The sequence below is a fragment of the Triturus cristatus genome, chromosome 10, assembly GCF_964204655.1.
Source record: "Triturus cristatus chromosome 10, aTriCri1.1, whole genome shotgun sequence".
NCBI classification, from domain to species: domain Eukaryota; kingdom Metazoa; phylum Chordata; class Amphibia; order Caudata; family Salamandridae; genus Triturus; species Triturus cristatus.
In genome coordinates, this window is record NC_140593.1 from 1,109,770,405 (window position 1) to 1,109,797,143 (window position 26,739).

Genomic DNA, 26,739 nt, shown 5'->3' on the forward strand with positions numbered 1-26,739 from the left:
CAATCCTATTTCCTAAACATAACAATGCATTGAGCTCAATGGTAAATTCAGGTTATTTGTAATAAATTACTTTTCAGATTACTTTTGGAATTCCAGGTCTGGCTCCTAGAACCAGCCTTGGGTCAGTATTCAGAATCAAGTGATGAAAGTCGACTTAATAACTGTAATGATTTTTAAATAATATTTAGCTATTTCAAAAGTTAGCACTTAGAAAATATTTCAAAGAAAACATTCAATGGATCTCTATGGCAAGAAATTCATATTGCAGGTAGAGTACTTTATCGTTACTTTAGTAATCCAGGACTGGGTGCCTAGACCCAGGACTGGGGTCCTTATCAAAAGCAGGTAAGTAATTTCGTTTGCAGAATTGGTACGATTTTAAAAGAATATTTCAAATTTGCAAAAATAGACACTTAGAAGAAATTTCACAGAAAAGCAGACAATGGTTTCCTATGGGAGAAAAATGAGTTAGAGGTAAGTATAGTTGTGAACACTTTTCAGAGTCAGGGCTGGGCACCAAGATCCAGCACTGGGAGCTCACCTAGGAGCAGGTGAGTAAATTCGTTTTTGTCACTTGGCTGATTTTTGGTGAATTTTTGCAGTTTTGAAAAGTTCACACTTAGAAGATTTTTGAAGAAAAAGCCAGTCAATGTTACCCTATGAGGAAAATGAAGTTAGCGGTTTAAGGGTAAGTACTCGACTGGCAGTGTTGAAATTCCGGGCATGGACTCAGGGGTCCCCCAGTGTCAGGTAGGTACAGTTGGTTCACCCTCAGCGGTTTCAGGACGGCCGGGTGCAGAGAGAGTTGGGCCCAATGTTATCCTATGAGGGATAGGGGGGCCTTGGTTGGTGGCTGCTGTCTGGCAAGCCACGCGGCTGTGGGAGCTGGGCTCCTGGTCACTTACTCAGGGCAAGTGGGGAAGTAGGTTAGTGTAGAGAGGGCACTGCCAGGGCCACTCGGGCGGCTGGGTGCAGGGTGCTTTTGAGCCTTAGGGCGCTCAATGGAAATCAATGGGAATGTTCCGGTTTGGAAAAAGGCTGCAGGCTCTGGGACGAGGATGTTTCAGGTGCCACCACCACTTCGAGAGGTAAGTTGGGTAGTTGTAGGTTAGGTGGGTACCCCGGGATTGGGCACAGGGGGTCGCAGGGCGCCGGGTGCAGGGGTGCCTTTTGACGTCGGGAATCTTACCCTCTGGTTGATCGCGGCTGGGGTGGCACTTGGTTCTGAGGCTGCAGGCTTCTTCCGGGATGTCGAGGGGGGTCCTTGGGTGCCGGACTCTGGGTCACAGTCGCCGTGGGGTCGTCCTCTGGGTCTTTGTCCACTCCGGCACTGGCCAGGCTTGGCTGGTGCAGAGTGTGTTGGGTCCGCGGTCCCGGGCTGGTGCCAGGGATAGCAAATAGGTTTCTTGAGTAGAGCCTCTACTCGTGGGAGTCCCAGGGGCTTAGAGCTAAAAGGTAGCCAGGTCTTCCGGGGTTGGTGAGGTTGCTGGCCACGAGGGATGCCGCGCTGGTGAAGGTTCGAGAGTCGACAGGCCGGTAGGGCTGGGGCCAAAGCAGTTGGTGTCTTCTTCTCTTTTTAGCAGCTGCAGGGCAGGTCTTTGTTCTTCTTGCTCTTCTTGTACTTTTTCTATCTGGAATCTAAGGAAGGAAGGTTCAGGGTGCCCCTAAATACTAGATTTAGGGGCGTTACAGGTAGGTGAAGGCCAGGGACCAATGGGTCCTTGTCCTGGGGTGGGTACACCCCCTATCCTGCCTCTCTCCTGTGGGAGGGGGGCAGTAGCCTAATCCTGATAGGGTAGGGCCTCCCATCTTCAAGATGGCGAGAGCCCGGAGATGTGCTTCACCTCGCCTCCCCCACCTGAGGGGTGGGGTGGGCAGGCTGGCACATCCCCTGTCCTTGTATGGGGTTTCCGGCCAAGCTTCCCGCCAGAGTGGGGGGTTGCAGTGGCCTGGGGAAACTCCAAATGGCGGCCTGCCTTTGAAGCTTCCATTTGCTCATCCTGGGGGAGGAGATTTCTCATCTCAGCCAGGATGTGCATTGTTGCAGGCCCGGGAGAGCAGGGGCTCTCCCACCCAGGGGTCCAGCAACGTGTCTGCTGTGTGGCAGCCTGGGCAGCCTCAGAGCAGACGTGGATTGCAAGTTAGCTGTAAGGGGGCATCTCTAAGATGCCCTCTGGGGTGCTTAGTACATTAAATCCTACACTGGCATCAGTGTGGGTTCAATGTGCTGAGAAGTTTGATACCAAACTTCCCAGGCTTTAGTGGTGCCAATATGGTGCTGTGGAGCTCGTGTTTGACAAGCTCTCAGCACCATGTACTCTTGAATGACAGCACTGCACTTACAGTGCTCAGTTTTGTCCTGCACCCAGACACTCAGCCTGCAAGGGCAGTGTGTGTGTAAGGGTACAGGGCCTCTGAGGGTGGCACAATGAGTGCTGCAGCCCTGGGTACCTAGGGTACCATTTACTAGGGGCTGACATGTGGCTAGGGTTTGCCAATTTGGAGTTTGTGTGGTTTAAGGAAGGAACATAGGCCCTGGGCACCTGATTGGCAGGAACCCAGGGTACACTCAATCGAAGTTCATTCAGCAATTTAGCAAAAAGTGGGGGCATACCATGCAAGAAAGATGGCACTTTCTCACAGCATCTTAAAGATGCCCCCTGAAACTCGATCAACTCTAGTGACCCGACTGAGTGGCTGCTTAGGCTGCCACCAACAGACATGTTTCTGGCCTCCTGGGTCAAGAGCCTGCGGCTCTCGGGGCCTTAAACAATGCACATCCCGAGACAAGATGCCAAGCCTCCTCTCCCAGGATAGGCAGGGTTCACGGAGGGAAAACTTCAAAGGCATGCCGCCTTTGTGAGGCTCTCCAGACCATTTGCTGCTTTCAGCAACTGGTCCCCACTGGTTCTACACCCCCACTTTGGGCGGGGGAACTGGCGGGAAAAACTAGTGAGGGAAAGAGCTGTGCCCACCTCTGCCAACTCCACCCCTCAGCTGGGGGAGGTGAGGTGAAGCACAACTCTGAGTCCCATGCCATCTTGAGGATGGGGGGACCTAGCCAAACAGACAGGCTACTTCCCCCCTCCCACTGGAGGGTGGCACGATGGGGGGTGTACCCACCCCAGGGAAGGGACCCATTGTGCCCTGCCCTTTACCTATCTGTAATGCCCCTAAATCTAGTATTTAGGGGGCACTCTGAACCTTGCTTCCTCAGATCCAGCCTGACAACAAGAAGAAAAGAACAGTCAGCTAACAAGAGGAAGACGCCCACTGACTTGGCCCCAGCCCTACAGGCCAGTCTCCCCTCGAACCTGCTCCTGCGAAATCCCGGTGTGTCCTGCAGCCAGCAACCTCAAAAACCCCAGAGGACCTGCCTGCCTTAACTTCCAAAGACTGCTTCTCCCGTGAACACAGAATTTTTTCAACTGCAACCTCTGGCAGCAGTCGGAGACCGCGAATCCAGCCCACTCTGCACCCGCCGAACCTGGCCCGAGCTCGAGGGGAAAAACACCACGAAGAGGTCACCCCGGCGATCCTGACCCGAGATCTGCACTCCTGACCTGCCTCCAGCTGACGCCTGCAGCCTAAATCCAGAAGGCCCCCTGACTGCGACCGGGAGCTGGTAAGAAGATCCGACCCCAAAAGGCACCCCTGCATCCGATGCCCCATGCCCTTGTGTGCCCAAACCAACGGTGCCTAACCATTCCTTAACTTCCCAACTTACCTCTCGAAGTGGTGGTCGCACCTAGAAGTCCTTCGTCTCCCTGCCTGCAGTGGTTTTGCAAACCGGAGGTTCTCCATTGAAAACAGGGAACCCGACCTCGAAACAGCACCCTGCACCCGGCTGCCCCAGTGCTGCTGAGGGTGCACCTTTTGTGCTACTTTGTTTCCCCATTTGCCCTGACCTAAACCATAGGAGCTTTGCTCCCACAACCCAGTGGCCTGCTTGCCAGCAGCCACCAACCGGAGGTCCCCTATCCCCCATTGAATAACATTGGGTCTCAACACTCTGCACCCGGCCACCCTAGTGCTGATGAGGGTGTAACAAGAGTGTATCACTGACCCTGGGGGACACCCGAGTCTAACCCCTGAACCTTAACTCCCACAGTCAATAACTTACCTGCGAACCAATAACCAGTGGTGTAGTGAGCACGGGGCCCACGTCTGGGTATTCCCTTCCCACTTAGGGCGATATATGCAAAACAAACAATTGATGGACGGAATGCTTGACAATGCAGACATTCACCCCCCGTCACAAGGATCGGTGTTTAATCCATCATTCTTTTACTCACCACACCATCCCAGTTTGGACTCAGCCATATGCAAATCAGTCTTGACCCTGTTCCTTGTGGGAACAGCCCAGCCCGAACTGCCAAGCCAGGTCCTCCTTGGACCAGAAACAAGCATCCTGGGACCGGTTTCAGGGCATTCAGGAAGAAACTGGCCTAGCAGTTCGGGCTGGACTGTTCCCATTGGGCGCAGGGTCAAGACTGATTTGCATATGGCTGGGTCCAAACTGGAATGGCATGGTGAGCAATAGAACGATGGATTTATGCTCAGATCTCTGTACTGGGGTGAATGTATAACATTGTTCTGCATTCTGTCCATCAATTGTTATTTTTGCGTAGACTATATAGAGCCAGTTTCCTACAATGACACACTACTGTATGAGCTATATGTAAGTTCCCCTACAGCAGGCCTTTGTGCCCTAAGGAAGGGTGCATTATAGCACGTGAGGACATAGGTGCATGAGCAGATATACCCCTGAAATGTCTAGTTCCATTGCTGGAAATTACAAGTGAGTAGGAAGCCATCTTAAGGCATTAAACACCTTGTATTAACCTCTTCCATGCTCGTGACGGCCGGGAGCCATCACGCGTCACGGTGGGCGTGCGCGCACGACGGCTCCCAGCCGTCCGAATCCCCGCCCACTAATGGAAACACCCGCACAGCGCTGGAATTCCGCGCGCATGGAAGGGGTTATTAAATCCACACTGATTCCAGTGATGGATTTATTAATACATGCACCCAGAGGGTACCGTAGAGGTACCCCCTGAAACCTACTAGTCCTCTAGGGTAATGGCTGACTGGACCTGTCCAACCTGCCACCAGAGATGAGTTTCTGACCCCTAGGAGGTGAGAGACCCGCTGTTGGAGGTCAGAAAACAATGCCTGCTCTGGCAGGATGTATTTACAACTCCCCTAAACAGGCTTGCTGGTAGATTAGCATGTCAGGTCAGGGAGCTTCAAACAGCCCACCACCGTTGATATGAAAGCCTGGCTTCCTCCAGACCTGGAGGATGCCACCCCCTACCCGGAGGAACATTTGGCACCAGGATTGGCGGGAAAATGAAAATGTGCGGAAGGTGTGTTAAACTGCCAGACTGGACACACCTCTAGGGTGGGTAGCCGGAAGTGAACAGGATGATAGGAATTCCGCCATCTTATGAGTGGTAGAATTAGGAACTGTGGGACAGGGCGATGCCAGCTCCGCAAATTAAGTGATCGTCTAGGGTGTGTAGTGACCCCAGGGGTAAGAAGCCCATTGGCTACTATCCTTCACGCCCCTTAACATCCCGAAATTGAGTATTTAGGGGACCCCCGATAAAAGAGACTCTGATTCGAGGAGCAAAGAAGGTGATAAAGAATTGGATAAAGAAGTGTGCCGACACAAGAACAGAGAAGCAACTACTGACTTGGAGCCAACCCTGCCATCCTGTCTGCTGCACCTGACAGCAGAGAAACCAACTTGTCCTGCTGATGTGCAGACTCCAAGAATTCGCAAATCACCAGACAAACCCACTGGAGTAGAAGAGCTACCCACTGCAGCTGCAGGCACCAAGTAAGCAAGGTCCGGTTCACCGTCCTGCCGCTTACCGGGACTACCGACACTGCAGCTCCCCAGGAAGAGGCTGCCGATCTCCCACAGGTCAGATCCGTCCTCCCTCCAAGTGTGGGGATGCCAGGACCAATCGGACCTACATAGCACCAATACTTGGCTTAAAGGACCCCTTGCTGTAAACAAGGGTTGTTGTGTCCAGCCCAGACACCAACACTGAGGAAGACCGAGCTGTACATCGAGGGACTTCAGAGACAGTGAGACCCACATTGAAGGTGGCTCAGCTGTCCTGTTTGTCCCATTTCTGCAGAACCAAGACAAAGAGTGAGCCTCCGACCACCACCACCACCCAACACCTCCACGTACCTCTGCACCCACACCCCACAACCCAAGTCCGAGGGAGGTGACGGTGCCCACGGGGTCCTGAGACCCTCGAAGGCTGAGCCCTCCCCTTGGGTTTGCCTAGACTGGACACCCAGTCGCAGCCTGCAGCCTCTTGTTGCAGAGACCGATTACAGTGAGCATCTTCAGCAGCGCAACTCCACCGGATAAAGCCCCACTGCACATGAGCCCCTGGTCCGAGTTTGAGTGGAACCAAACGGTGTCCCAGCCTGGACTAGACCCTCAAGATCTGAGAACCCACCCCCAACCCCCCCAAGCTTTCAGCCTCTTTTTGACCCGATCAATCCCCATAAACCTAAACAGGGCACCTGATGCCAAAATGTACCCCTGCACCCGGCAGCCACAGTGCCACCCGAGCTGACTGTTGGTGCTGCCTGGGACCCTGCCTCATACTCACCTGCCTCAGCCCGGGAGAAGAGTCCTTTAAGTCGCTGATAAGTGCATGAACGCAGTACGTGTATTTACCTCATAGGATAATATTACTTCTGCAGAAATTGCACCAAATGTGAACTTATGAAACCTGTAAAAATTCATATCTCAAAAAGTACTTACCCGATGATCTTGGTATCTAAATTCACGTAAAAATGTGTTATTTTTATAAACTGGTTTCCTATTTCTTTAAAAGTGTGTCACACTTGCTGCCTGTGTGTGTGCAATACATGCTTAGCACTACCCACTGATAAATGTAACTGATTTCTTACACTACCACAAACGAGAGCATTTGGGTTATCATTTTTACATCTGTTAACCAAATGTGGTTTGCCTGGACTCTTTACACAGAGTACCTCGTTGTGGTCCACTATATAAAAAGCCAGCTTCCTACATGAAGAAACAAAGAACTGAGTCAGCGTGCTTCAGTGGCACCTATATGGGTCCTGCACATCACTTCCGGAGTGGGGCGACATTTGTACACAGCTGAAAGCCATCACATGCCGGCGCACAAGAGTCTGATGCCTGCAAGAATATCCAAAAGGTGAGGAATCTGCAGTTAGAAGTATCCATCAGAAATTGGGTTTTTAGCAGATATAGAGCTGAGAAAACATCTGAAAAGGGTAGATCAGGAACAAATATTGGTTTGGCAATAGATTAATATGTAAATCGGATATCAAAGCAGAAAAGACAAATGGGTTGTTAGGTTCACCTTCCTGGTGGAGAGCTCTTTATCTGTAAGCTCAATTCCGTTGTATAATGTTTTGTGTCATGATTGCTTAACAGGCAGAGTAAAGGTATTTTTTCCAAATTCATTCTCCTGCACTTTGAATACTCAATAAAAAAGAGGCAATTTCTCTTTTAAAAAAATGCTGCAGAATCTGCAGGAAACGCAGGCAAATACCAATAAGGACCACAAGGACGGCCCTGTAAGCCCTACGAAGTAGATATGACAGAAACTAAATGTAAGCAACCTGAAGGCTATACTAATCCTGCCTTCTGAAGAGCACAGATAACATGATATATTGTAGAAAAGTCTTAAGAGGCTCTATTTCGTTGCCTGCACAGTAATGCACAAAGAGTTTCCACTTTGCTAAATAGCATGCACACACAGTAGACATACGTGTTTCTCACTGGATTAGCATACATTCCTCCAGTAGCTTACGATACCGAAGCCTCATGAGATCAGGTGCCAGATCGCAAGGTTCAACTGCTTGAAGTTTGGGTGTATCAGCTGTCCCTTATGTTGTGTTAGAAGATCTTCCCTGATGGGCCTGTTTTGCTCAGATTCGTGTGAGGAGAATGTATCATCGCCAATGGGCTGAGTTTCTTCGCTAAATATGGAAGCAAAGGTAGTGGAGAAAAAACATAAGCAAATTTCTCCAATAAATACCTGCACACCATGTTGCCCATGGACACTGGGTCTAAGCACCTGGAGGCGAAGCTTGGTTGTACGAAAACCTGCTTTTTGCAGGTTTACCCCGAGTTTTTGCCCCCATTTGGACTACTAGGTACTGGTGTAATGACTCTGAAATGCCCTGAGCCCTGCTAAAGAGGATTCAGTGCATTTGCTCTGATCCTTAAAATGGTATGTTTAATTGGCTTGTACCGAACAGGCATAGCCTGACTTACTTGTAAGTCCCTAGTGTATGGTACTAGGGGTACCCAGGGCCTGTAAGTTAGTGTGTCCCCAGGGACTGCAGCACTTGAGCCACCTTGAGTGGGAGAAGGTAAACCAAGGCTCCCGGTCTGCCACTGCAGACTGGAAGAGCAGTCTAAAACCGCTTACTTAACTTTTACATTTTAGAAATAGCAAAACTCAAATATCCTTTTTTTATTGCATCTAAGTCACCCCTATGGCAGGCCTATCAAGCTCTAATGCTGGGTGCTGGATGTTAAAGGATGGAACCTGCACTTTTACATGTTCCAGCAGTAAAAACACTAAGTTGTCATTTTTACTGTGGAATGGCTAGTTGCCCCAGAGTTACAGGCTAGCACCCCAGCCCTGCTAACTTCTCAATGGGACTGCTAAAGTTGGTACTGTTTGATATCCAACGAATCAGTGAATTAAATCGGATTTAATGGTTAAATGTAATGTCACTGGAGGGCAAAGTGCAACTTTAGAGGTTGTGACTTTAGTTACCCAAGGTTTCCAGAGCCCATTTACTGATGAACACTGGGCTTGTCCTACAGACAGCTTTCTGCCCTCTAGGGAAGATGTGCTAGCGACTCCTAGGGAAATGGCACAATAAGGGCCGGCATGGAATAGATATGCTACCGCCCTCCTGCAAGAAGCCGCACAGGCGTTAGCCAAAAAGGAAAGCTTCATAGGAGAAGCCGCCTTTGAAGGGTAAATGGGTAACACGTGGGAGGGGCACTGGTGCTGGGAACAAGGGAGAAGCCATCTGTCAATCCGCTTTATCCAGGGGCGTGTAGCCTCTTTGTAGCCACACCTCTGAGGGCTGGTTACGGAGCTCTGAGTGTTGAGAGAAGGGTCTGAACATGTTGGAACTGGGCATAATGGTGAATCCTGGGATAGCCAGATGACACACTTCCCAGGAAGTGGTCATCAAGAAGGAGGGAATCTGCTAGCCAATTGGCTACCAACTGCATCCTACCCTGGGGGCATTTTCTGAAGCTAAATAGAGCACCCCTGGCACCCACAACACAGACCTCGAATAACTTGGAAGAAGGACCAAAGGAGGACTGTCGTGCTGCACCAAGTGAACCAAAGCAAAAAAGGGGAACCCCTGTACAATGGATGTGGGTAGAGATTCAGGGGAAAAGGAACACAATAAATTCAAACACAAATATCTCTACCTATAGATTTCAGCACGTACAATGTATCGTCTTCTTTAATATACCCACACTTGGACTAGGGCAGTATGATTCAAAACAATAAACGAAAGTACATTTTAGTAATTTTATTATCAAATTAAATTGATTTACGGAGAAATAAATTCAGTGCATAAAGAATTTTCAAATAACAGAGAGCATGCTTTTCGGGGTCCCAGACAAATTCAAACACACACTAACAAACACACTCAACTCACAGTACTGAGACCGCTCTCTTGGCGGTCGTGGAACATATTAGGAAAATACTAGACCAAGGTCAGACGGCGGCACTGATCCTATTGGATCTAAGTGCCGCTTTCGACGCGGTCTCCCACCACATCCTTCTACACCGCCTTGTGGAGGCCGGAGTTGGAGAACAAGCACTTGATTGGTTTCGATCATTTCTTACGGGTCGAACCTTTAAAGTTTCCACTCCTCCCTACATTTCTGCCCCACGCCCCATTCTGCAGGGAGTACCCCAAGGTTCGGCTCTCAGCCCCACCCTTTTTAATTTGTATGTTGCTCCGTTGGCGCAGGTAGCTGCCAGCTATGGTCTTACAATAGTGTCATACGCCGATGATACACAGCTGGCGGTATCACTTAATGGCGATTCCAACATGACTGCCCCCACCTTTCAGGCAGCCCTCAAAGCTGTCGCCGGTTGGATGGCGAACAATCGCCTACAACTCAACGCCACCAAGACGGAGGTCATTCTTTTTGGTAGAGACAGCGCGCTCTGGGGAGACCAATGGTGGCCTCCTGAATTGGGTCCTATCCCTACTCCTGTCGCCGAAGTCAGAAACTTGGGCGTATGGCTTGACGATTCATTGTCTTTTATTCCCCACATCAAGCGTGTCGCGGGAACTTGTTTTGGTGCTCTACAATGCCTACGGCCTATTTTAAAAAATTTTGACGCAGACACCAGGCAGACCATAGTTCAAGCTCTGGTGCTGACCAGACTAGATTACGCCAGTTCTTTATTTTTGGGTGTTAATCAAGCTGAGCTTGCCCGCCTTCAGCGGGTACAAAATGCGGCGGCCAGGACGCTGGTTGGCCTCCCTAAATTTGTTTCTGCTCGCAGCACTATCCATGACCTCCACTGGCTCCCAGTAGCCCAAAGAATTAAGTTTAAGGCTTTGTGCCTTACTTTTAAAATTCTCAATTTGGCCTCCCCTCCTATTCTCTCCCAGACTATTCTCCATTATGTCCCCTCAAGAGCTCTTCGGTCTGCAGGGTTCAATCTGGCCATTATTCCTCGTTTTAAAAAGTCCAGAATGGGTGGACGCTCCTTTTCGGTAATGGCGGCGATATTATGGAACTCTTTGCCTGCCTCACTTCGTTCCATCCATGATTTATTTCAGTTCAGGAAACAATTAAAAACTAATTTATTTTCCTCTGTATAGTTTAGCACTCTGGTCTTTATTGTTGTGTTGTGTGCTCCATCTCCTAAAGCGCCGGGACGCCTCTTGGCTGCGGCATCTATGCGCTATATAAGAAATAATACCATAAGAAATAATAACATAACCGACAAGGACTGCACCTGCTGGCTAGCGTAGAGGGACTGTGCCTGCTATGTCCTGCTCAAGTGGTCTCCAGAGCCCAGTTAAGCCAAGAGAACTCCAAGGGTCAGCTGACTGGCCTCCTGTTTGCAGCACAAGAACACAATAGCTGAATATTCCTGCTCGGGCATGTTGGAAGCCCAAAGTCTTCAAGCTATCACCGCCGCCATGCAGCAACCAGGACCACAACCCGAAACACAGTTGCACCAGAGTTCGCTGAACCCAGGAGTGCTGTCCGAGAGTTGCTGGGACCCTCAAAAGGCGAGTTACTGTTGGAGAAAGGCTAGGCCTGTGACCACTAAAATGGGCGACTGGTAGTCCAGTGGCGACTGGGCTTCGGCCAGACTATGGAGGACTTTGTGGGACGTCGACCTTGCAACCAGGACCCCCTCACCGTCTTCGTGGACAGAGGAATCCCTACAGGAAAACCGCAGATATTTCACAGTATCCTTGGAGCATCTTCAGCATCCTTCATCCCTTGCATGAGGACCACTCGATAGGAATTCATCAAAATGCAGATAGGGTGCCTGGAACTGCTGTAAGACTGTTTCTTCTATGAAGGTGACTGATCTTGAGCACCTGACTCGTCCCCTTGCCTAGTCCCTGCTGGAGTTGGTCGCCCAAGTACTTATAACCGATTTACCCAAGTTTTCTTCGAAAAAGTTTCCAAGTGTCCAATTCGTTGACTTTGCTAAGACTTGTTCGTAGTTGAGTGAAATTGCTTGATTTAATATTGCTAGTTAAATCTACTGCTCATGATCTTTCTTGTTCTAGTGTTTAAATTCTTATAAAAATACAGTCTATTTTTATAAATTGGTGTCGGATTTCTTGAATGTTATTTCGATTTCTTCTTCAATTGTTTTTGTGCTGTTTAATTGCTTAACACTTGTTCCTCTGTGTAAGCCTTGCTGCTCAGTGCCACAGCTACCAAGGGTTGAGCGGAGGGTTTTTCATATTAAACCTACTGGACCAAAAAGGATTGGTAAGTGTATAACACGGTGAGGTTGCAAGACCATACAATATAATACTGCCTATTTCTTTACAATGGTCATTTCCGATTTTCTATGAAAAAAACATATACATTGTGGGTGTCTCCCATTTGTGGAAGTACTGTTGAAGTATTTCGGGATTTACCTCCCATTTGTGTACTTGCTGATGCATCATACTGAGCAAGTCCACAAAGCTGTGGTCTTCCCCCGGAAGATCCTCTTTCAAGAGCTGAATCGAAATAGTGAATGGTCCATTGCCAGATCTTTTGGGCTCAGGCCGATAGCGGAGGTGAGTTAGTACCTGCTTATTTTTGGATATAAACACATGGTGGTCATGTTGTCCATCTTTATAGAGACCTTTTTTCTCCAAATAAACTTGTAAAATGCTCAGATTGCCAAATGTATTGCTGTAAGTTTGTGGAAAATTATGTGGTATTTTCTCTGCTCGTGTGCCCAGATACCTTGAATAGGTCAAGCCTAGACAACACTTGCTCGGCCTCTTCGAGACATGCTGTATATACTTTGTGTACTTACAGCCCACCCATTACTTTTCATTTGTTTCTTTCAGTGTCCTTTAAAAATCATTGCTTCCAAGTGGGTAATCTTTTCTATTCGTCCCTCCTTTTTATCTGTTGTTCACTCCCATGGAGCAATGACCCATTGCTTGTAGCCTTCCACTTGTCCCATTTTAGCATCTATTTAGAGACTACTTTTCCCTTTCTCTAAGAGCATTTCACATGAGCACACAATGCTTTCCGTGGTTCTGAGTTCTGTAAACAGGGCTGTACTTCTTGTGCTTGTCTCCCAACATAAAATGTCAGATGCTGTTTTCAGGGGCCGCTTTAATTTACTTTCTCTGACTTCAAAGTGAGAGGATTGCCCCGCCCCTCAACCCCCACCCGCTTCGCTGCTTCAGCGTCCCCCCATCCCCTCTCTTTCCTTGTGCATTTGTTTGTAGTCCTACAAATATGTCTATTGTCTGAAAATAAGTCATTCTTTTTACCATTTTCATGGAGCATGTGCAAATGAAATGCCATATTTTGCAAGTGCAGTTTTCCCATGCATATATCGTGAAATGTACCACAAATAAAGATATAAGTGATATGGTTTATTAAAGTGCATATCAATACGGCATATTTCCTCAGAACCCTGCCCAGAACTCGACTAAGAACAAAACAAAACAAAAAAAGAAGAGGTACTGCGCATAAGAAAGAGGTGAGATGGGGGGATGGAGTCCTATTTTCCTGTAATTAAAGAAAATGCTCCTTTTAATAACCTTGGATGCGAGGCAGTCATATTTCACACGCCAATCACTGCCTCCCTCAGGCAGTCGGGGGGGCTGGCGCTTCTGCACCAATGTGAATTTTGGGTCAGAGACAGCACGGCCTTCTTGGCGCTCGCTGCAGTTTCCCCTGTGATTGATGTAGCATTACTCCCAAGAATAACCTTGCACCAAGTACTGGAGCTGCAGCGCCCTCCAGTGGTATCTCATGACTTCTTGAAACACATCAACCATAGCTTTTGTAGAGAAGATTTCATCTAACCATCAATTCAGTTATTGGTAATTGTTGCACTGTGAAAGTTCCACAATATGAAGAGTCCGCGATCAGGCCGTGCCTGTTTTGCTTCAACGTGCTTTTCGGACTGCGCTGTAAATAGGTTTTCCAGTTTTCAGTTTCTATTTTTGGTAAATTCTGGTGGGGTTTACTCAGTTTTTCAATACCTTAAAAAACAGTGGTTATCAGTGGTTACACTTATTTGCGCCATTAAAAACAACAGAAACAGTGTTTTTCCGGTGTTTATGGAATTTTAATTTCATTGTAATTATTGCTTGCTTTCTGCACTGATAGTGCATGTGTATAGGTAGTGTGCGCACAGGGTATATGACGACCAAATACATTTTTACTGCACCAGAATGAACTACAAAGTTAATAGCATTCTTCATTAACTCTTAAGATTGTAAAGATGTTTTCAGCATACCATCTAGCAAGTGACAAGGATCTCTTACAGGGAAGCGCTTCAGCTCAGGTATCGATTTTGACAGGCCATCATATAACATGTTCATATACATAGCTGAATTACAGCAAATACAAATAATATCACTCCAATCTTAATTGAACTTGGTAGGAACTTTTTTCAGCAGCATTCCAAGTGACACTGTGTTCAATGTTTACCAAACGCCTGGTGTCATGTTTTCACCACTATCTCAGATGCTTGGTGACAACATTCTTTTCACACATACCTGTCACTACATCTTGCATTGAATGTTTGAAAACTGGGGTGTTTGGCAATTCAATTACAATCAATGCTGACTCACTAGAAAGGGGGACAGATGTATCAAAGGATTTCACCCATTCTCTGTCTGTGGGTAAATGTGATGCTACATATTAGGAAAGATTCTAATTAAACCAGCCATTTTACCTATCGGTGAAGTCAAATGTAGCCAAAATTTCATATATGATTTGGATATTTCCCTATTCTCTACAGTTTATAAAATAACTAAATAAGACCTACAAATGCATCTAAACACTGCATCTTTAGACCAGAAGGAAGAAGAGACAATGTTTCAGTGACATCCCTAAACAACAAAACTCAAGCAGAATAATGTTAGCCCAGTCTCTCTTGATACTACCTTGTATAACAAAGTTACATTGTACTGGCCCCTTAAGGACAAAATAAAAATGACTCTTTCACTCATCTTTTCCTTCCTTTGAATGGCACTTAGTTTGTGGCTGCAAAGGTGTTTTTTCAGTATTTATATGATTACACCAGCGATGGGTATTTTTCTTTCAGTGGGGTTTTATTAGTTATTATAGGTTTAAACCCAAAACCAAATAGCCTAGCTGTAAAATATATTCACGGCCAATCATACACTACTAGATCACAGTAACAGACACATGATTGAAAGAAAGATCGATTTTAGTTTTTTTGCTATCAATTTATTATAAATCGTTTGTTTACATATTCTTTTTTTATGGAATTTTTTTTGTCTGATAAATTCCTTCTCTGTTGGTGTAACCACCCAGTATTATGGGCAATGAAGCGCGACCATGGGGATTGCGGAACAGAAAATGAGGCCTGTTTTGGAACTGTGACCAGGAATGCCAGACTTCTCTGAGAAAAAAGAAAAGAAAAGCAGCAGAGTGCAGACAGAGTTCTACCATTCAGTCCAGGTCACTCTCACTCGAAGGCCTGCAAGTATATAATACCTAATTATGTAGGGCGCGGTCATTTGCTGGTGGGCGCACAGAAATAGGATACATTACAGCTTCCAGTGAATTACTAAAGAGATTTTGCACATGAAGCGAGGCCAAGCTGGCAAATGTTATGTTATGGAGACTTTTAGAGCGCACGATTACCCGGAGATGTCCTGGCGCTAGTTACTTCTCCCTAATGCAGAGCTGGAAAAACAGTTACTCCATCGGGAATGAACCGGGCCTTTGGGTCAGCCCTTGCTGGCTTTTGAATGTTCAAAGGTAAAAAATAATAACTGCAGCCCCCACTCCAAGTCATTTTACAAACAAACCCAATCCCTTCCTGTGAAACTGTGAAAGCCCATGTTCACGGAGTGCAGGGTTGCGTGAGGTACATATCTCCCGTGACACTCAAAGGTCATACGAGCCACCTTGACATGTCACTATTTATGGGACTGCACTAGTGTTAAGCAATTTTTTGACTTTTGAAATGTTTATATCTAAGAGTTGGCGGGGAGGAACCTACGGTTAGACGTAGTCCGTTTTTGCGATTTGCAGTAAACTATATTGGTAGAGCAAAGTTGTGAGTTTGAAGCAGTCTTTGGCATGTGGTGGCTAAACAATCAGTCAATTAACCAAAGATGGACAAGTAACACATCCAGGGAAAAACTGTAGTATGATATAAAGTGGGCCCGCTCTGATTAGAATTGGAGAGTGCATATCAGAGACGTGATGCAACAAAACGCTATTTAGAAACCTAGTCTTCCAGAGCTTCTCATACAATTCCAGTATACAAACATTACATAAATCAAGCCGCTATTCAAGGTCCATATTACAGCACATTGCACTCTAGCACAAAGCAGAACAAATCTATGTGTACCATTTTTGCTGCTTAGTACTATGGAACATGGCCGATATCTTTTTGTAATTTGGACGGGATCAAAATCTCTTTGCCTCAAGTGGCAGCTTATCACTAAATCTAGTGAGAGTGGACATAATAGTTGAAACAAACCATGAAACCATTTATAAGATAACCATAGTTACAAACTATTTAAACGAGTAATGGAGATTTTTGTGCATAAACTTTCAAACTTAAGTAACTTTTAAAAACAATAAAGAAAGCCGATTTAGCCTTATTTTTACTTTCATGATATTTTCAGCTTAACCCACATTCCTATCTTTCGCATTTGGAAAGCAGAAAAACACTATTCACGCCTCTTATTTTATGACCACATCAAAATAATGTGAAATCATGGTGTCATGTTTTACTTAATGCAAGTATCGTTTAATCTATTCAAATCACACAAGCATTAATATTCACACAAAAACTGACCCATTCCGCACCAGTGCAAGTTTAATTATTAAGGCGCCAGATCACCACATGCTTCCTACTTTGGACACAAGAGACTTGGGTTTAAATCAAATGGGTGCATGCCCTAGGTTTGAGGCTCCATGGCACATATCATGCCCTTTGTATCTGTTTGCAAAATAACTGGCTGACTAACATATTAAATAACTAAAAAAATAAATACACAAATAAAATAAAAAACCCTCTCTCCAGCCCAACATGCTATCTTTGCTCACTGCAGAGAACTCAGAAAGAACTACCCGAGTCAGGTCTCAGTGCGATTTGGAAATCTTCTGAGCGGAGGTAGATTTGTGGTTTGGAGTCGAAGTGGTCGGTGCTGAAGATATTATGATCGGCTCAGAACAAAGTGGTCGACAGAATTTCGGTGCCGGGCCTGAGGGCAGGGCACCAGACACTGTTTTCCAGTGCTGACCATGGCCTGTTGGCAGTGGTGGACCGGGAACCTTATGCAAGTGAAGAAGATAAATTCTGACCGGGACACTGGGTTTAAGATTGTACATGCATTCTTGCGGGCACCTTCCTCTCCAGGAGGTACTCTAACAGAAGATGAATGCAGTGGCTGAGAGCCCAGTGGCAGGCCTCCTACACTAATGCTGAAAGCAGGGGGGAGAGAGGGTTTTGCTATGATTCATAAGGTAGTAAATGGTGGTCATGTTGTCTGTTTTGATGGGACTACTTTGCTCCCATTGACTTTAAGGAACGCCTTGAGAGCGAGGTCCATAGCTGGTAGCTCAAGGTGGTTTAGGTGCCGCCCTTGCTGATGGGAGGCGCAGACCCCCTCTATTGTCATATGGTCAAGATGTGCACCCCAGCCGGAGACCGAGGCATCTGTCTCAATGGTGACTTGCAGAATGTCTGAAAAAGGCCTGCTGTGCAACAGGTTGTTGCTGTTATACTGCTGAGACTGATGGGTGTTAGCCTTTACCTACACTAGATCTTTCCAGTGAGCCTTTGCTTGCGACCAATGAGCAGAGTAACATTCTTGCAATGAGAGCCGGGCATGGCCGATTATGGTGATGCAGAAAGCCATCATCCTTAGGAGGAACAGGGAAGGAGGGGTTGTAGGTTGGATTTGGTGGCATTTTATGGTGAATCCCAGGTCTTGGAGTAGGGAGACTGCAGCTTGGGTGAGGGTGAAGGTCCGTAGCAGAGGCCAGATGGTGACTAAGACAGTTAAAAACAGGCAGGTCGCCAAAAGGGGCTACCAACGGCAGGCACTATGAATTGGTAATAGCCACTTACCACAAAGCAGAGGTATCACCGGTTGGCAGGATGCATTGGGATGTGAAAGTAGGTGTCCTTCAAGTCCAGCTCCATCATTTTATTGCATTGTCAGAGCAGAGAGATGATATCCTTCAGGTTTGTCGTACGGAAATGATCAGATAGGATTTATCAATTGAGGGACCCGAGGTCACCATTCTTCTTTAGGATGACACCCTTGCCCCAGGGATGAGCGGGCAATCTTTCTACGGCACCCTTGTGGAGAAGTGCTTGGACCTCCTCAAGATGTTCCCTGCTAAGGGTATGTGTGAGCAGTAGGATGTTAAAAGGATTTGTGAGAAGCTCTGAGCAGCAGCCATGGCAAACCACCGCTTGTACCCATTGATTTAGTATGATTTGTTTGCCAGTAAGAGAGGAAATTTTGCAATCTCCCCATGACAGGCGATGTGTGATCAGGGTGAAGGTTGGGGGAGGGGTGGGGTGGGGTGGCAATGATGAGTTGGATAGAGGGTGGGAAAAGTGGGTGCTTTAAAGTAGAGGTACCTTTGCCGGACACCAACCACCACCTCGTAATAACTGGGATCCGGGGAGCTGGCCTTGGCACCTCCTCCCACTAATAGGAGGCTTTAGACGCTAGGGTTTGAAGAGCACCCATCGATTTGGTGATATTGGTGTCTTTCTTTATCTTCTCCAGCATTTCATCAACCTCAGGGCTTGCATAGGTGCCAACCATCAAAGGGAAGGTTGACAACATGTTGTTGGACCTAAGACTTAAACACCGAGATGTGGAGCCAGGCATTGTGTCTAATAAGGCCGCTGGTGTTAACCTCCCAGGAGTCTGTGCCCACAGCATTGAGGGTGCAACAGATGGAGATGGTCTTGCTCTCTGACACTATCCCTCCCACCTTTTACTGAACTTTGAGATGTTTGACCAGTTCCTGCATTTCCTTTCACTGGGCTCTATCGTAGCAGGAGAGGAGTCTCACTGAGTTAGCTATGTAAAAGATGGTAACCTCCCCTAGAGCCACCCTCTTCCCAGATGCGTCCAGCTTTTTGCTCCTATTAGGTAGCATGTCTTCTCTTTACGGAAATTGCGCACAGTCATCAGGCAAGACATGGGCCCTGATTCACACAGGGTCACTGGGGTAGACTTTACACTTTTTCCACCCTTGGTGTTATTACGCTGGCCTCAACTGATTCTGTGAAGTCTCTGGGGCGGACTTATGCATGCCACTTTAGCATGGGCAGAAATTGTGCTGTCCGCTGTGACTTGGGCAACGTCACGATGAGGAAGGAAAATGCTACTTACCAGTATGCATTTGTTCTTGGCAGATGCTTGTACCTTGTTGCTGTCTTGGAAGAAGTCTTTTGTAGTCACGAGATAGGCGACTCCTCCATTGGACGATAGTGCGCATGGGCATCGACTCCATCCTCAGATTGTTTTTCGCTATGATGGGCAATTATGGAGTCAGTAAGAAATAGAAAAGATGTCCATGTGAATGTATCTAATTAAGATATTACTGGAATGGATACAGGTCCCGGGGAGGCGAGTGGGCGTGTACGGATCTGCAGCTCTACATGCCAAGAACAGATGCATACTGGTAAGTAGCATTTTCCGTTCGAGGCATATGAGCTGCAGATCGTATACTATGCATAGACTGTACAGCAGTGTCTCCCCTAGCGGGGGTCAGCTGTATCCATTGCAGTGGTTTGAAAAAGTGTTTTAAGAACAGCTTGGCCTACAGAAGCTTGTTGTTTAGCCTGCACGTCAACACAGTAGTGTTTGGTGAAGGTGTGTAGACCATGTTGCTGCTTTACATATGTTATCTAAGGGGATGTTCCCTAAGAATGCCATGGAAGCCCCTAGGTTGCGTGTTGAATGCGCTCTAGGGGGAATTGTTTATGTGCTTTAGCTTTTTGGTAGCATATTTGAATACATTTTACTATCCACCTGGCGATCCCAGCTTTGGAGATGGGGTTATCCTTATGAGGTGGAGAGAAGGCTACAAACAGTTGCTCTGTTTTTCGAAAGGGTTTAATTCTGTTGATGTAATATAGTAGTGCTCTTTTAACGTCTAGCGTGTGAAGGGCTCTCTGTGCTGCTGAGTCTGGGTTTTGGAAAAACACTGGTAACTCAACCGATCGGTTTAGATGGAAAGCAGAGATGACTTTGGGAAGGAATGTTGGATTTGTCCTGAGAACCACCTTGTTACGGTGTATTTGTAAGAATGGTTCTTGTATGGTTAAAGCCTGGATCTCACTTACTCTCCTGAGAGAGGTAATTGCGACAAGGAAAGCTACTTTCCATGAGAGAAATTAAAGTTCACATTTATGTAGGGGTTGAAAAGGGGGACCCATGAGCCTGGTAAGAACAATGTTTAAATTCCCACACTGGAAAGGGTGGTAATCTGGGAGGAATTATTCTTTTAAGTCCCTCCATAAACACTTTAATTGCAGGCACTCGAAACAGTGACAACTGTTGTCTATTTTGTAAATAAGCCGCAATTGCTGCGAGATGTAACCTTATGGATAATTATGCCAGATTACATCTTTGTAAGTGTAACAAGTAACAAATGATGTCCTGGATGGAAGCATCCAGCGGATCAATATGATTGTTGTTGCTGTAGATGACAAATCTTTTCCATTTTGCTGCATAGCAAGCTCTAGTAGTAGGGCGTCTGGCTTATTTAATGATATTCATACAGTCCGGCGGAAGGTTAAGATAACTGAACTCTAGGACTTCAGGAGCCAAATCACTAGATTCAGTTGTCCTGGATCTGTGGTTCAGCGTTAGCAATGTTGGGGAGAGGCGTAGTTTTTGGTGTGGAACTACTGAGAGTTCCAGTAATGTTGTGAACCATGGTTGGCGTGCCCATGTGAGAGCAACCAGGATCATTTTGAGAGACTGTTGTTTGAGCTTGCGTACTACTAGGGGAATCAGTGGGAGTGGCGGAAAAGAGTACGCAAATCTGCCTGAGCAATTCATCCATTTCGCATTGCCCTTGGACAACGGGTGTGGAAACCTGGCAAGGAAGGTTGGGCATTTTGCGTTTGCGTGTGTGGTGAACAGACCTATTTCAGGTTGACCCCACATCTGAAAATGGTTGAAGAACTTGGGGATGAAGTTCCCATTCATGTATTTGCTGTATCTGTCGACTCAGCAGATCCGCAATCTGATTGTGAACTCCTGGAAGGTGTTCTGCAAGCAGGTATATGTTTCGTGGAATGGCCCATCTCCAAATGCTTTGTGCGAGCTGGGACAGCTGCAAAGAATGTTTGCCCCCCCTGTTTTTGTATGTAATACATGGCCGTCATGTTGTCCGTCCAGACTAGGACAGTCTTGTGTTGTAGATGTAGTTGGAACGATTTGAGTGCTAGGAATATTGCTAGTAATTCCAGATAATTGATATGGAGCTACTTTTTGGTGAGTGGCCCATTTGCCTTGAATTGTATGTTTTAGGAGATGGGCTCCCCAACCGGTGACTGATGCGTCTGCTGTTAGCACTATCTGTGGAACTGGCTCGAGGAACGGCCGTCCTTTGGACAGGTTTTGTATGTTCCACCACTGCAGAGAGCGATGTGTGCGGCCGTCCACCAACACCAGATCTGTTAGTTATCCTTGGGCCTTGTTCCACTGATGTGCTAAGCATTCCTGTAAGGGGGCGCATTTAAAGTGTTGCATGAGGTACAATAAAGATGCAAGAGGCCATCATTCCTATGAGTTGCATGAATACCCTTGCTGGGAGGGAGTGCTGTTGTTGAAATTTGGCAACTAGGGCTTGCATACTGGCTATCCTGGTTGGAGTGGGATATGCCAGAGCTCTGGAGGTGTCTATTGTGGCCCCTAGATACTGATGTATGTGAGAGGGCTGGAGATGTGACCCGTTTTAGTTGATTGTGAATCCCAAGTTGTGTAGCAGCTGGATAGTTTGACAAGTGTGATGAACACACTGTGTTTGTGACTTGGTTTTTATCAGCCAGTCGTCGAGGTATGGGAAGACATGGATTTGTTGTCTTCTGAGGTGTGCTTCTACTACCGCCCGACATTTTGTGAACAGTCTGGGCGCGGTGGTAACCCCGAATGGAAGGACTGAATTGGTAGTGTTGTTCGTCCACCATGAATCTTAGGTATTTTCTGTGAGCAGGGTGAATGGGAATATGAAAGTAGGCGTCCTTGAGATCTAGTGTGGCAAGGAAGTCGCCTAGTTGAAGTAGTGGAAGAACCTGTTGAAGAGTGATCATGTGGAAATGATCTGAGTGTATGTAAAGATTGAGCGGTCTGAGGTCGAGTATTGGCCTGAGGGTGCCGTCCTTTTTGGGGATTAGGAAATAAAGCGAGTAAACCCCTGTTCCTTGATGTTGTAAGGGAACCGGTTCTATCGCTTGCTTTTGAAGCAGTGACAGAACTTTTTGCTTTAAGAGTGTGAGATGTTCTGTGGACATTGGACGCTGTTTGGGTGGTATGGTGGGTGGGGTTGCTGTAAGTTCCAGGCAGTGACCATACTGGATAATTTGTCTTACCCACTTGTCTGTTGTAATGGAGTTCCAGACAGGCAGGAACTGTGAAAGTCTTTCCCTGACCGGAGTGGAATGGTCTGGGGGAGTGGAGGGAAGTCACTGTTTATGAGCGGTGGAGGTCCGGGTGTTATTGTTACCTCGGCCTCTTCCTTTGTTGTTGTTTCCCCTGTATCCTCCTCTAAAATATCCTCTATTGGGGGATGTTTGTGTTGTATTTTTGTAAGAAGTGGAGGTAGTGTCTGTTCCCATGTTTTTGGATCCTCCTCTATAAAAGGAGCGACGAAAAGAACCACGTGTGGATGGAGACTGTAACGCTCCCGTGGACTTAGCAGTCTCCGTGTCCTTTTTCATTTTTTCCAGGATGGTGTCTACAGCTGGTCCAAAAAGTTGTTCTTGATTGAACGGCTGGTTGAGGATGGTGGTTTGTACCTCTTGTTTAAAGCCTGAAAAGCGTAGCCAGGCACGTCGTCTGAGCAGCACACCAGTGTTAATGGACCTAGAGGCTGTGTCCGCTGCATCAACGGCACACTTGATTGAGGCGTTGTTTATTAATTTGCCTTCCTGAATCAAGTCATTTGCCTGAGTCTTGTACTGCTCAGGCAAGTGTTGTAATAGGGTTTCTAGTCTGTCATACTGAGCCCTATCATACCTCGCAAGTAATGCTTGGGTATTAGCAATGCGCCAGTGATTGGCTGCTTGGGCGGCAACTCTCTTGCCAGAGGCATCTAGCAACTTAGACTCCTTGCCCGGAGGTGGTGCGTCACCGGAGGTTTGTAAGTTGGCGCATTTTCTAGCATTAGACACTACTAGTGAGTCTAGGGGTAGCTGCCCTCTGATGTAGGCGGGATCGTCGGGGGCAGGTTTGTATTTCTTATCAATCCTGGGATTGAGAATTCTAGTTCTCACTGGGTCCTTGAATATGTCTGGGGCATGTTTAATGACCCCTTTGAGTTTTGGCAGTATTTGTACAGATTTTTGCGACTGTTCAAAAGTGTCTAGGAGGAAATCCTCCTCTGCCAGGTCTGAATACCTGTGAACGCCATGGTAAATTGCAGCTCTGTTAACAAGCTGCCCAAATCCAATATTGTCATCTGGGGGAGATGGTTTTGTTGGATATGGCTGTGGATCTGGGAGGTCTTGGGGATCTATTGGGTAGTCATAATCGTCCTAGTCATCTTGTGGCGTGTCAGTATCATTGTCAGGGTCAGTGAAAGGGTCATTGTTGCCCCCCTTCCCCCGTCATCATCATCATATGGTGGTGGTGGTGTATTAGGAAGTGGTGTAGGCTGTGGAGGTGAGAGAGGTATAGGCGGAAGAGCAGGAGTAGGAAGAACAGGAGAAGAGGGTCTTATAGGTGAAGTGGCACAGTCTTTTTTCTTCAGAGGCACTGCAGGAGTGTCTGTTGTGTCCAGCTTCCTCTTCCTTTGTGGCACAGCGGCCACATGTCCTGTTTTGGAGTCGATATGCAATTTATTCTGTTTTGGATCGACGGGATCCGGTCGAAAACGTTTTTCCTCCTCGACAACCGCTTATGGCGCTGACTTTTTCGGGTCCGAGCGGGGTTGCGTTTTTGCTCCGAGGCCTTACGAGGTGTTTTAGAGTCCTTTGGCTTGGCTATGGAGACTGAAATCTTCTTCGGCTCCGAAGGCTTTGGTTTTGGATCCGAATGTTTTTCTTTCGGCGTCGAGGTGGCAGGAGCCGATTTCTTTTTAGGAGTAGGGTGGTCACCCGGTTTCGGTGCCGGAGGCACTTTCGGGACGGGGATATGCGGTTTGCTCGGTCCTAAGCTACCGGAAGGCTTTTCCTTTATCTTCGGAGCCGAGCCCGAGGGCGGGGCATCTGAAGTGTGTTTTTTGTCGTGACTGGGGCCAGCAGGCGAAGTCTTGACCAGGGCCTTCTTTTTCTGGGGTGGAGTGGGGGTAGGGGCAATTGTACTCACTCGTTGACCAGGAGTGATGTGGTTGTCGGAGTCGTCTGCTTCGGACACGATTTTGAGGTCTTCGGAATCTTCTTCTGAGATATCTGGCCCTTCATTGAAGATGTCCGCTGGTGCCGGGGCTGCTTTCTGCGCCATGATGTGTCGTCGGGCCCGGAGATCACGGATGGTCTTTTTCGATCGAAAAGATGCCCAGGCTTGGCAATTGTTCTCGTAGTGTTCTGGCGAGAGACACAGGTTACAGACATTGTGATGGTCACTGTGTGGGAACTTCACTCCACACTAGGGGCATTTTTTAAATGGAGTCCTTTCCATGAGCTGTAGGCCTGTGGTGGGACGGGTTGTTGAGTTGCGCGTCGAAAATCACGCTTTCGATAACAATACCGGAGAGTTTGAGCTTCGAAAAAGTTTGAAAAACAAAGTTTCGAACCGGAGCGCAAAAGTTACATCCGAACCCAATGGCAGAAAAAAACAATCTGACGATGGAGTTGATGCCCATGCACACTATCGTCAAAGGGAGGAGTCACCTATCTCGTGACTACAAAAGACTTCTTGCAAGACAACAACAAGGTGCAAGCATCCGAGCCCAACACCAGATGGCGATCTAATGCATAGTGCACGATCTGCAGCTCATATGCCTCGAACATAGTCGTCCTCGTGTACGATGTACATTTCCACCTTGCTGAAGGTGACTGCTGGTTGGATGACCTTATGGTAGGCCATGGTATCATCTGGGGTAGATGCCCTGACAGGGTAATTGCAAAAGTAACAACTGATGGACAGAATGATGAACAATGTCAAACATTCACCACCAATACAGAGATCTGGGTTTAATCCATCAATTTTTTGCTCACCATGCCACCCAAGTTTGGACCCAACCTTATGCAAATCAGTCTCAACCCTGCTCCCCTGTGACTGAGGGTTAATGTTTGATTTATTCAGCATTACGTCAATCATTTTTTCTTTTTCCTTATGTCGCCCTAAGTAGGAAGTGTATATTCAGACGTGGGTCCCATGCTCACTATGCCACTTGTTTCAAGTTAACCTGGCTGATATAGGCTGATATAGGGCGATACCCCGAAACCGGTCCCAGGATGTTGGTTTCCTGCCCAGTGAGGACATACCCTGGCAGTTCATCTGGACTGTTCGTATGAGGAGCAGGGTCGAGACTGATTTGCACATGGCTAGGTCCAAACTGGGGTGGCGTGGTGTGCAAAAAAGACGATGGACTAAACAGAGATCTGTGACTGGGGTGAATGTTTGATTTTTTTCAGCATTCCGTCCATCACTTGTTCTTTTGCTTCTGACTGGGTAATTATCACGGTCTGGGTTATCTGGAGGTGGGGATGCAGAGGACATGGAGAGAAGGGTAAGAGTCGACATCAAAGTCGCTCTAAGAATCTACGTGGGCTGTGGCTTAAAAGGTGTGTCATAGGTCGAAGGGCCTGTCTGATCATAAAAGGAGTGAGGATATCAATCTGGTAACTGTGGTGTAGGGAGTATGTGGGGCATCTAATGCAAGTCCTTCCTTGAATGCCATTTTTGCGTTTCAAGGCAGAGTCTCTGAGTTTCAAGCAGGGTGACTTTGCCGGAATATTAACGGTAAGGGATAGATAAAGAGGAGCTTCTGCCTCTTGGAAGCTCTACCTTCAGTCTTTGGAGGAATGACTGCTCAGAGTCTTCGAAGGCAGTCATTGTGGGTGTTCGCGACGCAAATGGTTTTAGAGTTGACAGTGGCCTAGATGCTGCCTAGGAAAGGGACTTTGGCTTTGAGTCTAGGCTAGTCTTGGGGCTTGATGGCCAACAGACAGACACCCTTAGTAGGGTATTTTTTCAGATCAGAGGCCTTTATTCAGTGTTGATCAGAACCCTTAGTCAGTAGGGTCCAGGGAGGCTGTGAAACGTTGTGTGCGGGACTCGATTTCACACTCCCTCTAAAGGCATCTTGGAAGATTTGCAGTGGGTGTTGGAGTCGATCGTACTTACAACCCAGGCAGAGGTCTACGTTTGAAGGAGCCTCTTCCACCAAGTCAGAGCAATTGGAAAAGACGGCCTATGGACTTGGTGACAGCTGATGGGCAGGAAACCTGAAGGGCCAGTATTTTCAACTTTCTCAGCAACGTAAACACACAATCTGCTGATGCATTTTCGGTGAACCAACACTTCTCCCTCTTGTACTGTAGAGGGTTCTTCAATCAGAAGCTAAGGAAATCTTCACACCAGGTGGTGTTGTGGTCGGGGCTGAGGCTACAAACATTGCTGGTATCCGCCTGCAGGTTCTTCACGTGGTATCTGGGGGCACTTGTGGAAGAAGGTCTAATCCATTAACCTTGTGGGGCTCTGAATTCTATGGAGTGGAAGCTGTTAATGTGAAGGGGTAGGTGGCCATGGGGATTGCACAAAGGCCCTGGATTTATGAGGCTGTATTGGCAGTTTCGTTCTCCT

At 47.2% G+C, this 26,739-nt stretch overlaps 1 protein-coding gene across 3 annotated transcripts in view; it reads right to left on the reverse strand.

The window, feature by feature from the left end:
* The window catches only part of TRRAP (transformation/transcription domain associated protein), a 1,075,110-nt gene that overhangs the window by 681,213 nt on the left and 367,158 nt on the right, over window positions 1–26,739 (reverse strand). The gene's annotated exons all lie outside the window — the stretch shown is intronic.